At 38.4% G+C, this 12,842-nt stretch overlaps 1 protein-coding gene across 1 annotated transcript in view; it reads right to left on the bottom strand.

Annotated features, from left to right (window-relative positions):
• Positions 1-1,661: 1,661 nt before the first annotated feature.
• The window catches only part of LOC144965539 (peptidyl-prolyl cis-trans isomerase FKBP8-like), a 184,352-nt gene continuing 173,171 nt past the window's right edge, over positions 1,662-12,842 (bottom strand). Inside the window, exon 11 of the transcript XR_013644048.1 lies at positions 1,662-1,693. The gene's annotated coding sequence lies outside the window, so the exon portion shown is untranslated. The remainder of the gene's footprint in view (positions 1,694-12,842) is intronic.

Genomic DNA, 12,842 nt, shown 5'->3' with positions numbered 1-12,842 from the left:
TTGTGCGTCATTCTCTGATTTTCCGACATTCACATCTGGATTGTTTCCCATCAGATTGTCTTCAAATTTGGTCAGAATTTTTCTTATGATGTGTTTTGCATCATGATGGTTGGGTTTTGGGCTAAACAAAAATTTAGCAGTTTTATGAATTTTTAAATCAATTTTTTTTCCTGTCATGTCACACCAAATTTTCACTAAGAAATCGAAAAAAATTCTGAAAAATTTATTTTCAAGACTATTGCTAAACCTATCCATCTTGTTGTAAGAAACATTTTGTGTAAATTTGAAAGAGATCTGTTCGTTGTTTTTTTCTGCATCACTGTAAGAATTTTTGGGGTCTAATTTGAGCTTATATTGTCCCCCCTGGTGGTAGGGATTTGGTGGCTAATAGTATTAGCGCTGGTGTTAGGGACTCAGTAATAGCCATGTGGTAGGAACTCGGCGAGTAAAAGTGCTGGTGATAGGGATTCAACGAGTAAAAGCGCTGGTGGTAGGGACTCAGTGAGTAATAGCGCTGGTCGTAGGGACTCAGTGAGTAAAAGCGCTGGTCGTAGGGACTCAGTGAGTAAAGCGCTGGTCGTAGGGACTCGATGAGTAAAAGCTCTATGACTCGCTGAGTAATAGCGCTGGTGGTAGGGACTCGGTGAGTAATAACGCTGGTCGTAGGTGCTCAGTGAGTAAAAGCTCTATGACTCTGTAATAGCGCTGGTGGTAGGGACTCGGTGAGTAAAAGCGCTGGTGGTAGGGGCTCAGTGAGTAATAGCGCTGGTCGTAGGGACTCAGTGAGTAAAAGCTCTATGACTCAGTGAGTAGAAGCGCTGGTGGTAGGGACTCAGTGAGTAAAAGCCCTATGACTCGGTAAAAGCACTGGTGGTAGGGACTCAGTGAGTAAAAGCTCTATAACTCGGTAATAGCACTGGTGGTAGGGACAGTGTCAGTGAGTAAAAGCGCTGGTGGTAGGGACTCTGTGAGTTATAGCACTGGTGGTAGGTACTCAGTGAGTAAAAGCTCTATGACTCAGTGAGTAGAAGCGCTGGTGATAGGGACTCAGTGAGTAAAAGCTCTATAACTCAGTAATAGCACTGGTGGTAGGGACAGTGTCAGTGAGTAAAAGCGCTGGTGGTAGGGACTCGGTGAGTTGTAACACTGGTGGTAGGGACTCAGTGAGTAAAAGCTCTATAACTCGGTAATAGCACTGGTGGTAGGGACAGTGTCAGTGAGTAAAAGCGCTGGTGGTAGGGACTCGAGGAGTAAAAGCACTGGTGGTAGGGACTCGAAGAGTAAAAGCGCTGGGTAGGGACTCGGTGAGTTATAGCGCTGGTGGTAGGGACTCGGTGAGTAAAAGATCTATGACTCAATGAGTAAAAGCGCTGGTGGTAGGGACTTGGTGAGTTATAGCGCTGGTGGTAGGGACTCGGTGAGTAAAAGCTCTATGACTCGAGTAAAAGCGCTGGTGATAGGGACTCGGTGAGTAAAAGCGCTGGTGGTAGGGACTCGGTGAGTTATAGCACTGGTGGTAGGGACTCGGTGAGTAAAAGCTCTATGACTCAGTGAGTAAAAGCGCTGGTGGTAGGGACTCAGTGAGTAATTGCACTGGTGGTAGGGACTCGGTGAGTAAAAGCTCTATGACTCAATGAGTAAAAGCGCTGCTGTAGGGACTGTTTGTTTGTTTGTTTTTGAGGGTTTTACGGCGCTTGCAACACATTAAGGTCATATCAGCGCCAGTAAAAAGGAAGAAATGGGATAGTAAAATGTTATAGAATTCAATTAAAGCACCCAAGAAAAGGTAAGACAAAGGGGAATTTGTTCAAATGGGAAACAGATGTAGATTCCAAGAGCACACCATCAAAGTACTTAGTTTAAGATCACCTAAAAGTCTCATCCAGACACAAGCACAGGTCCCGACTAAGAGGAATACACTCAAATGTTAACAAATCAAATATAATATGTAAATAAAACATAATACAGTACATAACAGAGAAATGATTTACAATGAAAAAAATATCATCTCCCAAAACTAACTATACATTCGACTGCTTCCCTCTCAGCCAGGGGATCCGGCCAGGACCAGGACAAAACCAAGTAATCTCATTCCAAGACAAAGACAGAAAGCATGTTGGAAAACAGATATAAGGGGATAGAAGACACAGTATGAACCCCCCTGCCCACTATGGGAGGTCAGGAACCCCGCCCAGGTGGTAGGGACTGGGTGAGTAATAGCGCTGGTGGTAGGGACTCAGTGAGTAAAAGCGCTGGTAGGAATTCAGTGGTGTCACTGATTTTATGACATTAGAATATAAAGAAATTTACAACTACAATCGGACTAATGATTTTACAAAAGGTCCCCACAAAAGTATATCTTTAAATTATTAAACAAGTCTGTTGATTAAATTAAATTATAATTTTATTTTAAAAGATCAAGAAAATGTCAAAATAAAAATGAAAGTTTTGACAACCAAAATGTACCTATTCCGTAACATATAAAGACACACAAACAAATCTTGTCTTCTTGCTCCTGTGTAATCTTGACACAGCATTGCTCTGATTTTTCGTGAAGATGTGTAGCATGAACACTAGTGCGGGGCCTTCCTTGGCAAGCTTAAGGACCACGGTCCTACGGTCCCTGGGAAATGAAAACCGCAAGGACCGGTCCTAGGACCGGCGGTCCTTTTCGACATTGAACATTCCTGAGAGACCGTTTTGACCTTTGGGACCATGGGATCGTTCATTCTTGAACCGTTAAGGGGAGGGGCGACACCTGAAATATCGATTTTTGGGTCAAAATATAAAATTTCAGTTTTTTATTTATTATAAAAGAACAATCATTTTTTCACATATTTTCAGCACTGAGAAGGTCATTTGGATAATATAAAGTTTGTAAATCGTCTTTCATAAACATGGAAGTCGACATGAAAATACCAAACTTTTCAATTTTTTGTGAGAATTCAACTGAAAATAATAGAGCTGAAAAGCATTATAATACATATCGATGTTGTAGATTTTGATATCGATAGTTTAGTCTACTCTTTGCCCATCTAGTTGACACGGTTTCAGTCTCATAAATATCACAATATGGGCAGGGGAGGAGTTTAGAAACTGTTAGTCGCGAACAAAGATTGTGTGTCAAACAGCTGATAAGAGGTCAAGTTGTCAGGTAAATACAACGTGATCACGAATGGTGCGATCTGATTGGCTGACCTTGTTCTCGACCTCCGACTCCGCGCCAGGGATTGGATGTTGAGTCAGGGTGAAAGTTCGCATCTATTACTATTACTTTTACTACGATTTGTTTACATTCCGATTGATCAATTGTTTTATCAAATTTTGACATGTATTCACGTTAATTATCTCTAAATATTTCCAATGTTTACTGGATTATTATAAATATACCTAAAGTGACCAAAAAATCCAAACGTTGGCAACAGTTATTTGCTACAAAAGCCAAGAAAGCAAGAAAGTTATGATGGCTCATGGTTGATCCGTGGCCACAAATCTTTGATTGGAATTGGGTGTGTGATAGTAGTATTATGATAAAGCGATTCCAAGCAATGCCGCAGCGGAAAGAAATGAGATGAGCTATTCTTGCTGGTCTTTACCACGGTTATTCCACCAATGACTTCCCTCAACATAGGTATTGTCCTCCTGAACAGGACTCCAGATGCTTTTATAATAATATATAGTGCTGCCCATGTGTATCCTGTTGACACAAGCAGCGTGTACATACACCTTTGAATTTTGATTTGCTTCATGAGCACTTGAAGCCTGTATATGATTTGTTGAAGTGTTGTGAGATGAAGACAACCCAAAATCCAAACGAAAGGTTTCATAATTCTGTTTGGTCAAGATGCCATAAAACATACTTCCATTCCCTGAAAAAAAGTTGAGTTTGGTGCAGAGCATAATTTTGGTCCAACAGAAATAGCATCCCTGAAAGTGTCTTTGAGCATTGGTGGACTGGGAGAACACTCCCAGATGTTGAGTCAGGAAGCAGAGTCAAAAAGACTTGACCAAAGCATAAGGGTTGCTCAACATAAAGAGAAAGAAAGACGTAAAATAAAAGCTCAGGCCCGTGAAAAAGCCCAGAAGGAGGCAGAAAAAGAACACGGGGGACCCTCATACGGTGCTGGTATGTTTTGAGCTGGTTGTACCGTTTTGTCTTATTATTTTCATTCATTGTTATCTTTGATCTCGTTTTTCTCAAAATGACATTTTTTAACACTCTTTTTTTATCTTATTTTGTCATTTATCAATCAATTTGTTTAAAACTTTGCATGTCTAGAGCTATAGTAATTATCTAAAATCATACAGAAGGAATTTTAAATATCTTTATTATTTTTTGAAAAATTGACATTTTTATGTCAAAAAACATGATTTTTATCATACCGAAAAATTATTTTTTTTTTAAATTTATAAATAAAAATCTATTAAAAATATTTTAAAAATGCTCTGTATTTTTTTTTATAATATACAAAAATACAATCATGCAAAATTTCAAGAAAATTCCATGGAAACTTATTGAGAAAGTAACTTTTAAAAATAGCACCAAGAGAAGAGTAAAATCCAAGATGGCGGCCGTCACCATGGCAACCGGACACGCCCACCGAAATAAATCACATGGTTCGAATCCATTGGTCATAGGCGATGTCCCAATATAAAAAGATATTGGATATAGCCATTATTCTTGAAAATAGTTTCAGGTGTCTACTACAATCGGACTAATGATTTTACAAAAGGTCCCCACAAAAGTATATCTTTAAATTATTAAACAAGTCTGTTGATTAAATTAAATTATAATTTTATTTTAAAAGATCAAGAAAATGTCACAATAAAAATGAAAGTTTTGACAACCAAAATGTACCTATTCCGTAACATATAAAGACACACAAACAAATCTTGTCTTCTTGCTCCTGTGTAATCTTGACACAGCATTGCTCTGATTTTTCGTGAAGATGTGTAGCATGAACACTAGTGCGGGGCCTTCCTTGGCAAGCTTAAGGACCACGGTCCTACGGTCCCTGGGAAATGAAAACCGCAAGGACCGGTCCTAGGACCGGCGGTCCTTTTCGACATTGAACATTCCTGAGAGACCGTTTTGACCTTTGGGACCATGGGATCGTTCATTCTTGAACCGTTAAAGACCGCTACACGATGAAAACCGTGGTCTACAGGAGTAAAACACACGGAGTAGTCACACTCATTTCAAATTGTAACCTAATTAGAGAAGAGGGGTGATGCCTTCTTTATTTGATCACAGTACTTCATTGTTACTTCGATAATTTAGCGTGAATAAAATTTGAAATTTATCCCCATTAACGGAGATAATGGAATCACCCAAGGCGTTGATCGAGTTGTTCGTGGCGTTTATACACACACGCAACTCCTACCCCCCCCCCACCCCCCCCCCCCCCACACACACACACACATGAGAGGGCAGCGAGCATTGAAGAGTAAGAGAGAGACGTGAAGTTATAATAAGAGGGGGTGGATGCGGTAATAAGTAATAAGTAATAAGTGGGGTCGATGGTGACTTTTCGCCAGATCTAACAAACCCAGCTACCCATTCACTGCTGAGTAGACAGGGATTCAGAAAAAAACTCGACTGCACCCGGGATCGATCTCTGGCCCTTTGCGTATAAAGAGAGTGCTCTATCAACTGAGCTATGGGTCCCCAAATATTCTATTGGACCTTTTAAAAATACAGACGTTATAACTGGTTTTTTTGGAAGGAAGAAACTAATGAAACTCATATTATTTGATTAGTTAAAACACCAAACGAAATTTTAATATTATTGTATTATTTTAAATGACAACAATGCGATAGAAAGGAGTGGCGACAAGAGATGGACAAAAGAAAACAAAAAATCAGACTTGCAACTTGCTAGGTTTGAGACACACACACACACACACACACACACACACACACACACACATCTTTAGTAGTCACATACATTTCAAACAATAACCCATTAGAGAAGAGGGGTCATGCCTTCATCATAGATCATTGTCATTGCGATCATTATGGTGTAGTAAATTTTGAAATTTACCCCGTATAATGGAATCGTCCAAGGCGTGCGCCTCCTGTTCCCCCCATCTCACACACGAAAGGGCGGTTTGCGGAGTGGAGGGAGGTGGTCGTCTGCCTCTATGGTCGTCTGTGTCGTTTAGTGTATGGCAAAGGGGGGTGGGTGCGATTAATTAAGTGGGATGGGTGGTGATTGGTGGAAGATAGGCAAAGGACCGAGGCAACGAATCGCTGGGGAAGTAGTATGGCGCCAGACCGTTGAAAGGATATAAGAAGTGAGGACCGCCGGCGGTCTTCCTCTTTGGGACCGGACCACGGTTCACAGCTAAAAGACCGTGGGACCAGTCCTCGGTCCGGTCCTCAGCGCGGCACTAATGAACACTACTTCACTCTATACCGATCACGACCCAACAAGTATTGAGAACAACCATGCTTCTCAAATTTGTTTTACATACAGGACTTTGCACTATCCTTTTGAATCTGGATAGAGACTTGACCGACTCAATTGTTAACGGGCACCTTTTTACTATCACACTCTTTTATTGGGATGTGATATTACGACTTATAATGTCCCTTTTTATTTCGTCACTGACCGACCACCTTTGAAATTTTGATATTCTACAACACAGTGTTTGGTCTCCTGTGTTATATTTGTTTTATTCTGTACCGACCTGTATAACACAGTTTCGGCCTTCTCTGTGTTATATTTTTATTGGGACACATAGTAACAGATTTGCCTTCTCTGTACTATGAATTGGTCACCCGTTCACGGACTGACACAGTACAGTAGCCTGCACTATGCCTTGCTATCTTCCGGCCCCAAACGTACTTCACACAATCAACCCTGCATTATGTGAAGGATAGCTGGTGACGTTTGGCGACTGAGAGACGTTGTCATCACAAGATAGCATAGCAACAGGTTTGAAAAATACCAACTTGTGGTTGCCTAAAGCTAATATCCCATTGAGACTTAAGCTCGTTTACAGTAACGTGACAGCCCCCACCCACGTTAAAAATTTACTTTTTTGGTGGTTTATTACATGAAAATAAATTTTACAAATGGACAATGAGTAAAGGTATTAAGGGAATTCTGTATGAAATTTCCTGTGTAGAGTCACATTTGAAAAATTTCGCAGTCTAACTGTCTCTGTCGTGTCAATGGCATCTTTATGGTCGCATGTCTCTGTTATCTGGAGTCCCTGTCCGGGCAGTCTGTGTGTCCATAACGTCTGTGGTCTCTCTGTCTGGTCAGTTTGTGTGTCCATAACGTCTGTGGTCTCTGTCTGGTCAGTCTGTGTGTCCATAACTTCTGTGGTCTCTGTCTGGGCAGAGTGTGTATTTATAATGTCTGTGGTCTCTGGTCAGTACGTGCATTTACAATGTCTGGTGTCTCTGAAAAGTCAGAAAGAGGGTTAGAATGGGGATTTGTCTGTATTAAGTCAGTCATGTCAACAATGTCAAAGTCTTTATCTTCAGAGACAAGAGTCAAAAATTGTTCCAACTGGGAGATTCTTTGCAGAAACTGATGTTCTACCATAACTTGAAACAAGCTATTGATCCTGTTTGTCACTGAAGATACAATTCGATACAGTCCTTCCTGTGTATTTGTCACACGTCATACTGGTACAATGTCAGTTTCAGGTTGGTCATGGATTTCCAGTCTTTCGCCCGCCATGACCCTCATCATCTATGCACATAATATTCACAAGTGGATACAAATATCGATTTACTTTGTATGTTGCATCCATAACAAACACATCACAAAAAACACTCAAATCACGCCTCATTCTTCCCGTTACTTAAAACAAATACTCAAAACCAACATCCTCATTCACACTGAACTTTGTTACACCTCCTTCCTCCTCTATCTCTCTCAGTAATTCCTGTACCGTCTCACCGTCCGTCCTGTCAATATCAGTCTTGAACAATTCCGCTGCAAATCTTCGACATCTTTAGGCAATACATTTTATCCTTGGCTTGATTGAATGTATTGCCTAAGTTGGGTTGTGGACACCTTTGTTTTAGCCATAGCCTTCACTGTCTCATTCACGAGGGGCAGGCGATTCTCCGGATAAAGTGAGGATGGCTAAATGTAAAAAGAAAAAAGATTAAAAGTACAAAATTGTATGCAATAGCATTCAATTCAGACCTGCCAGCTAACAAAACAATAAAAAGCATTTTATTTTTTATTGACAATTTAAAGACAAAAATCTGCATATAAACCCATAATGCACGAGTTGTGTTTGTCACTCTAAAATACTTGAATGAACTAAAATGCAACAGGCGCTCATCAAATTCAGGGTTAAATGAATGACTGCAGAATTCCCAAAAAACGTCGCTTCATTGTCTTTGTAACGTTTTCATGGCATACAAAAACGCAATGGTCACCATTTATAATTAGTCCTCAGAAATCAAGCACTTATAACTGCATCGTACTCATAGTCAAAGTCAAATTTTATTTTGAAAAGTCTATGGACAACCATCAAATCTTAAAATTCCTTATCTGGAACAAAAAAAAAAACAAAGACAAAAAAAAAGACCCAAAAAAATACCACCACCTAGATCTGCTTATATTGTCTTACAGGACTTAATAGCGCTTACAACACTATAAAAAGGATGATGATATGGTGACTGATTCAATAAATAGGGAACAGTAGATTTCACGAGCACCTCAAAGATGTACCAATTTTGACATTACCTCAAAGTCTCACCGAGACACAAGCAAAGGATCCTGCTAAAACATTTACATAATGCAATAATATTCAAAACCTATAACTATAACAGTACATAACAGAGAGATGATTTACAGTATAAAAAATCATCTCAAGAAGAAAGGTACTGTATTTGACTGTCTGCCTCCCAATTAAAGACCCCCGCAAGGACCAGGAAAAAAATGAGCAATCTTAATCCATAACAAAGACAGGGAGCAACATGGAAAGGGAAAACAAATATAAGGGATAGAAAAATGTGAACTCTCTGCCCAGAACCCTTCCAAGAAATTTTTTTTTTAATAAAAAAAATACAAATTCTGGAACAGTCGATTTTGTCACAAGCTGGTCATCATCTCTCCATCTCAGTGCGCCACCTTGAATGTATCGTAATAAAATATGAGTTGGAATGGCTGTTGTCCTTTAAACATTTGGTCCTGGTGTCAACAGTGCATTTACCTAACTAATCTATTACTATATATTACACTCAATAGTGGGAGGGGGGAGGGACAATTAAGTACTGAAAATATAAAGTAACAAGAAAAGAAAAAATAATACATATTTATAAAAAAAATTGAGTCTAATTGCGACTAAAATAGAATTTGCGATTAATTGCTGTCAAGTGTAAAATTTTCGGCAGCGAAAAACTGCAGGGACAAAATGTCGATGGAAAATAAGTATAAAATGAATGAGTCTTACCAATTTATCGCATGGGTGATTTTCATGGTTGTGATTAGCCCCTGTAACCCTCAGAAGCCAGTATTAATTTCAGAGTCCTGCATGGTAAGAAAAACTTTTTATTACAAAATAATAAAATTATCCACAACATAGTATGATAAAATATTAATAGCGTTGTCACTTGCATAACTCAATTGTGAAGGATTTCAACATGCAGATTATAGAGCAATTGAAAATAAATCTTAATAAGACATTCAATAATAATACTAATCCAGCTCAATCAGATTTTTTGAACAAATCAAGTCTTTCACTTTTTAAAACTGTTCTGGTAATAGTTGAACTATTGTCTTGCTGCATTACATCGTGCAGCCCGCCCACTGAAGACTGTAAATGAGCTGCAGATAGGCACACATTGCCTCTTCCTCTGGATGTTTTAAAATTCAGAATCAGTTTGATTGCTTTATTAAAATTGTCTTGGCAATCAAGATAGAAAAGCTGATGGTGATAATTTACTTCCGAGTAATTCTGAAATATTATAACCTTGTGCATATAATGTTTTCATTTTTTTTTAAATATGTAAAAGTAAAAAAACACCTCCTGCCCCGTCCAAAAACAACCTCCTACCTCTGGTTAGGGCGAACTCCTTTGCTTGAAGTCAATTGCTTTTTGCCCTGCTTGCATTCATAGACACAAAAGTCATAAATTAGCCAACTTTCCTCAGGGTGATATGATGGAAGCTGAAAAACACGGAATAATATAAAAGATCATAACATAAATACCTAAATATTAAGTTTAAAAATTGCAATATTTTCTCCAACTGAGACAAAGGTGTTACAGTTCAGTAGGTTAGAAGAATAAGAAAGTAAGTCGAGAGTTTTCTCGAAGAACTTAAATTTGTGACGTGGTACTCAAATCAGGGACTAGGTCAAAAGCTGAATGGAATGGCACAAATGGAAAGCCAAAGGCATGTTGTTTTCAATATTTAAAGTCAATAAAAATTCAAATTCTGTGCATTCTAATATTAGGCAAACAACTACAGACCACACTAAATTGAATTGTATTAAGTAAAAGGATCTTGTCACATTCAATCAAGCTGTCATTTGAGAAAAATTACTTCATTATAAATTGAAGTTCAGATCGCATGTTTGAAGCCGTATTAGGAAAATTCATGTATCTGTGTATAAGCCAAGTTTCATCAAAATCACAGTGGCAACGAGTGTCTAATATTTGCCACCAGATACACTCGTAAAATTTGAGTGTAGGCCTATTTAGCAAAATCATATATTAGGAATGGTTTATACTACATCATAAAGTAGCGCATGCCCGTCATCATCCTGTATCTTTTATATATATATATATATATATAATATATATATATATATATAAATATAAAAAAAAAAGAATTGAGCTTTCATAAGCCGCAATATCCACCAAACATGCTCAAAGCACTTTACAAAGGATCCATGACTAGCAGCAACACGTAACAAGTAGAACGTTAGGCGATGTTTTTCTTCTGACAGACAACGCTCTTAGCGGATAGGAAATCATACACATGAGTACAGTGAGAGAATGTGAGTCCTTGACGAGGCTCGACCCCAGGACCTTCCAATCCGGAAGTGAGTGCCACACAGCCGCATATATCTTGGCTGTTCTTGAGAATTTGCCAAACACCTACAAACTTATTAGTAAAAAGAGGGGAGATGGGCAGAAATAGACAGACAGATACACACTCAAGAGAGAGAGAGAGAGAGAGAGAGAGAGAGAGAGAGAGAGAGAGAGAGAGAGAGAGAGAGAGAATAATATCAGTTGCCTGTGGTGTCAGTCCGTTTAGGAGTGAGGTGGCGGAAGAAGTAGTCTAGCACTAGTACTTGGGTAGTAGTAGTAAGTAGTAAATAGGGGAGGTCTTCTGCACGTTCCTTGAGCTAAGGAAAGTATTCCTTCAACTAACCTTAAAATAAAAATAAAACATTGTACATTTCCAACACTTGGACCTGCACTATGACCTATAACTAAAACTAACAGACAAAAAAAAAACCCCGCTAAGACTCCTCTCCAGTACCTTTCAATATTTCAAATTGAATTATAATGGCTGCGGAAAACTAAAACAATGGTCATATAAGAAGTTGTTCTACAGGTTTTAAAACGAAAATATGAAGTAACAAGATATCACTCTAATATAGTGACACCTAACTAACACTAGACATCACACCAGCAGCAATGCTGAGCGGAGTAATTTTACTTTTTTCACTAGCAACCAAGTTGCCACATTGGATTTTCTTTCTTTACTTTTTTTTTAGTGTTCTGCTAATGTGCAATCTACATTTAAAATAAAAAGTGGCATCTTTCATTTCTTCTAATTCTTAACAGACACGATTATGTCCACTTCACATCTCAACAACAGGGACAATTTTTTTCACTTCTTGAGGCAGTCTTTTCTTACTTCTTTTAAATTTCATTTTTTTAAAGCTTCTTTATTGATTTGTTTATAAGTTCTATTGTTCTTCTTTTATTATAATTTCATTGTCAATATCATTTTCATCAGCATACTTTTACAGTACTTTTACCATGTTATTCTTACGCTCTTACAGTTACAGTACAGCAGAGCGATACCTAACGCAGACCTTTAAAGTGCTACTAAATTTGAAAAATTAAAATAAAACGTTTGACAAAAGATCCACAGTTCAAAAGCTAAAACAATTATAAAGTGAAACTACCTCGAGGCTCGAGGAACATCGGGGGTAAGGTCTCCCGCCCATACTGGGCACTGTGGGACTGGAAGTCTAGAGAGCTGCGCCGGTGGAACCCGTAATTTAGTTTCTTAAACGGTTCCGATCATTCAGGAGAGGAGTAGTACCTATCTAGTTGTAGTTATTAGTAGAAGAAGAAGAAGAAGAAGAAGAAGAAGAAGAAGAAGAAGAAGGAGCATGTTCAGGTTCAAGTTCAACCCTCTTAGTAGGCACTTGCAAGAATTTTTCAAAATAGTGGCTATGGGTATTAATTTAGCGTAGAAAAATAAAGGGGAGTGAAACATTAACTAGAGTGAAAAATTATCGCTCTGTCTCAACTGGTTAAAAAGTTATGACCGTTTATGTGGTGGAAAATCTCTATATATAGCTTAATAGGAAAAAATGTGACCAAAGCACAGCATCCCAATGGATAATCACGTATAATTCAGAAACAGCTTCAGATACAACTTTGAAATTTTTACATGTGGTAAATCAACATCTCTGTAATACATTGCAAACAGAAAATGAATTATTTATTGAGAAAGAAAAGTATAGTTTAGAGCTGAGACAGCTGAAATCAAGGAAAAATAGATCACGACATAAAATCATACAAATGAATGACCTATTTGAATTTTGGAAAAGTCAATAATAAAATATTTATTCACATGAAGATAAACCAAATACACCACTGAATCGGCGTCATTTAGT

The sequence above is a fragment of the Berghia stephanieae genome, chromosome 2 (genome assembly GCF_034508935.2).
Source record: "Berghia stephanieae isolate SIO BIC M18660-M18661 chromosome 2, UCSD_Bste_1.3, whole genome shotgun sequence".
Taxonomy (NCBI): Eukaryota; Metazoa; Mollusca; class Gastropoda; order Nudibranchia; family Aeolidiidae; genus Berghia; species Berghia stephanieae.
Note: the sequence above shows the minus strand (reverse complement) of the source record. Positions and strands in the feature narration are given on the sequence as shown.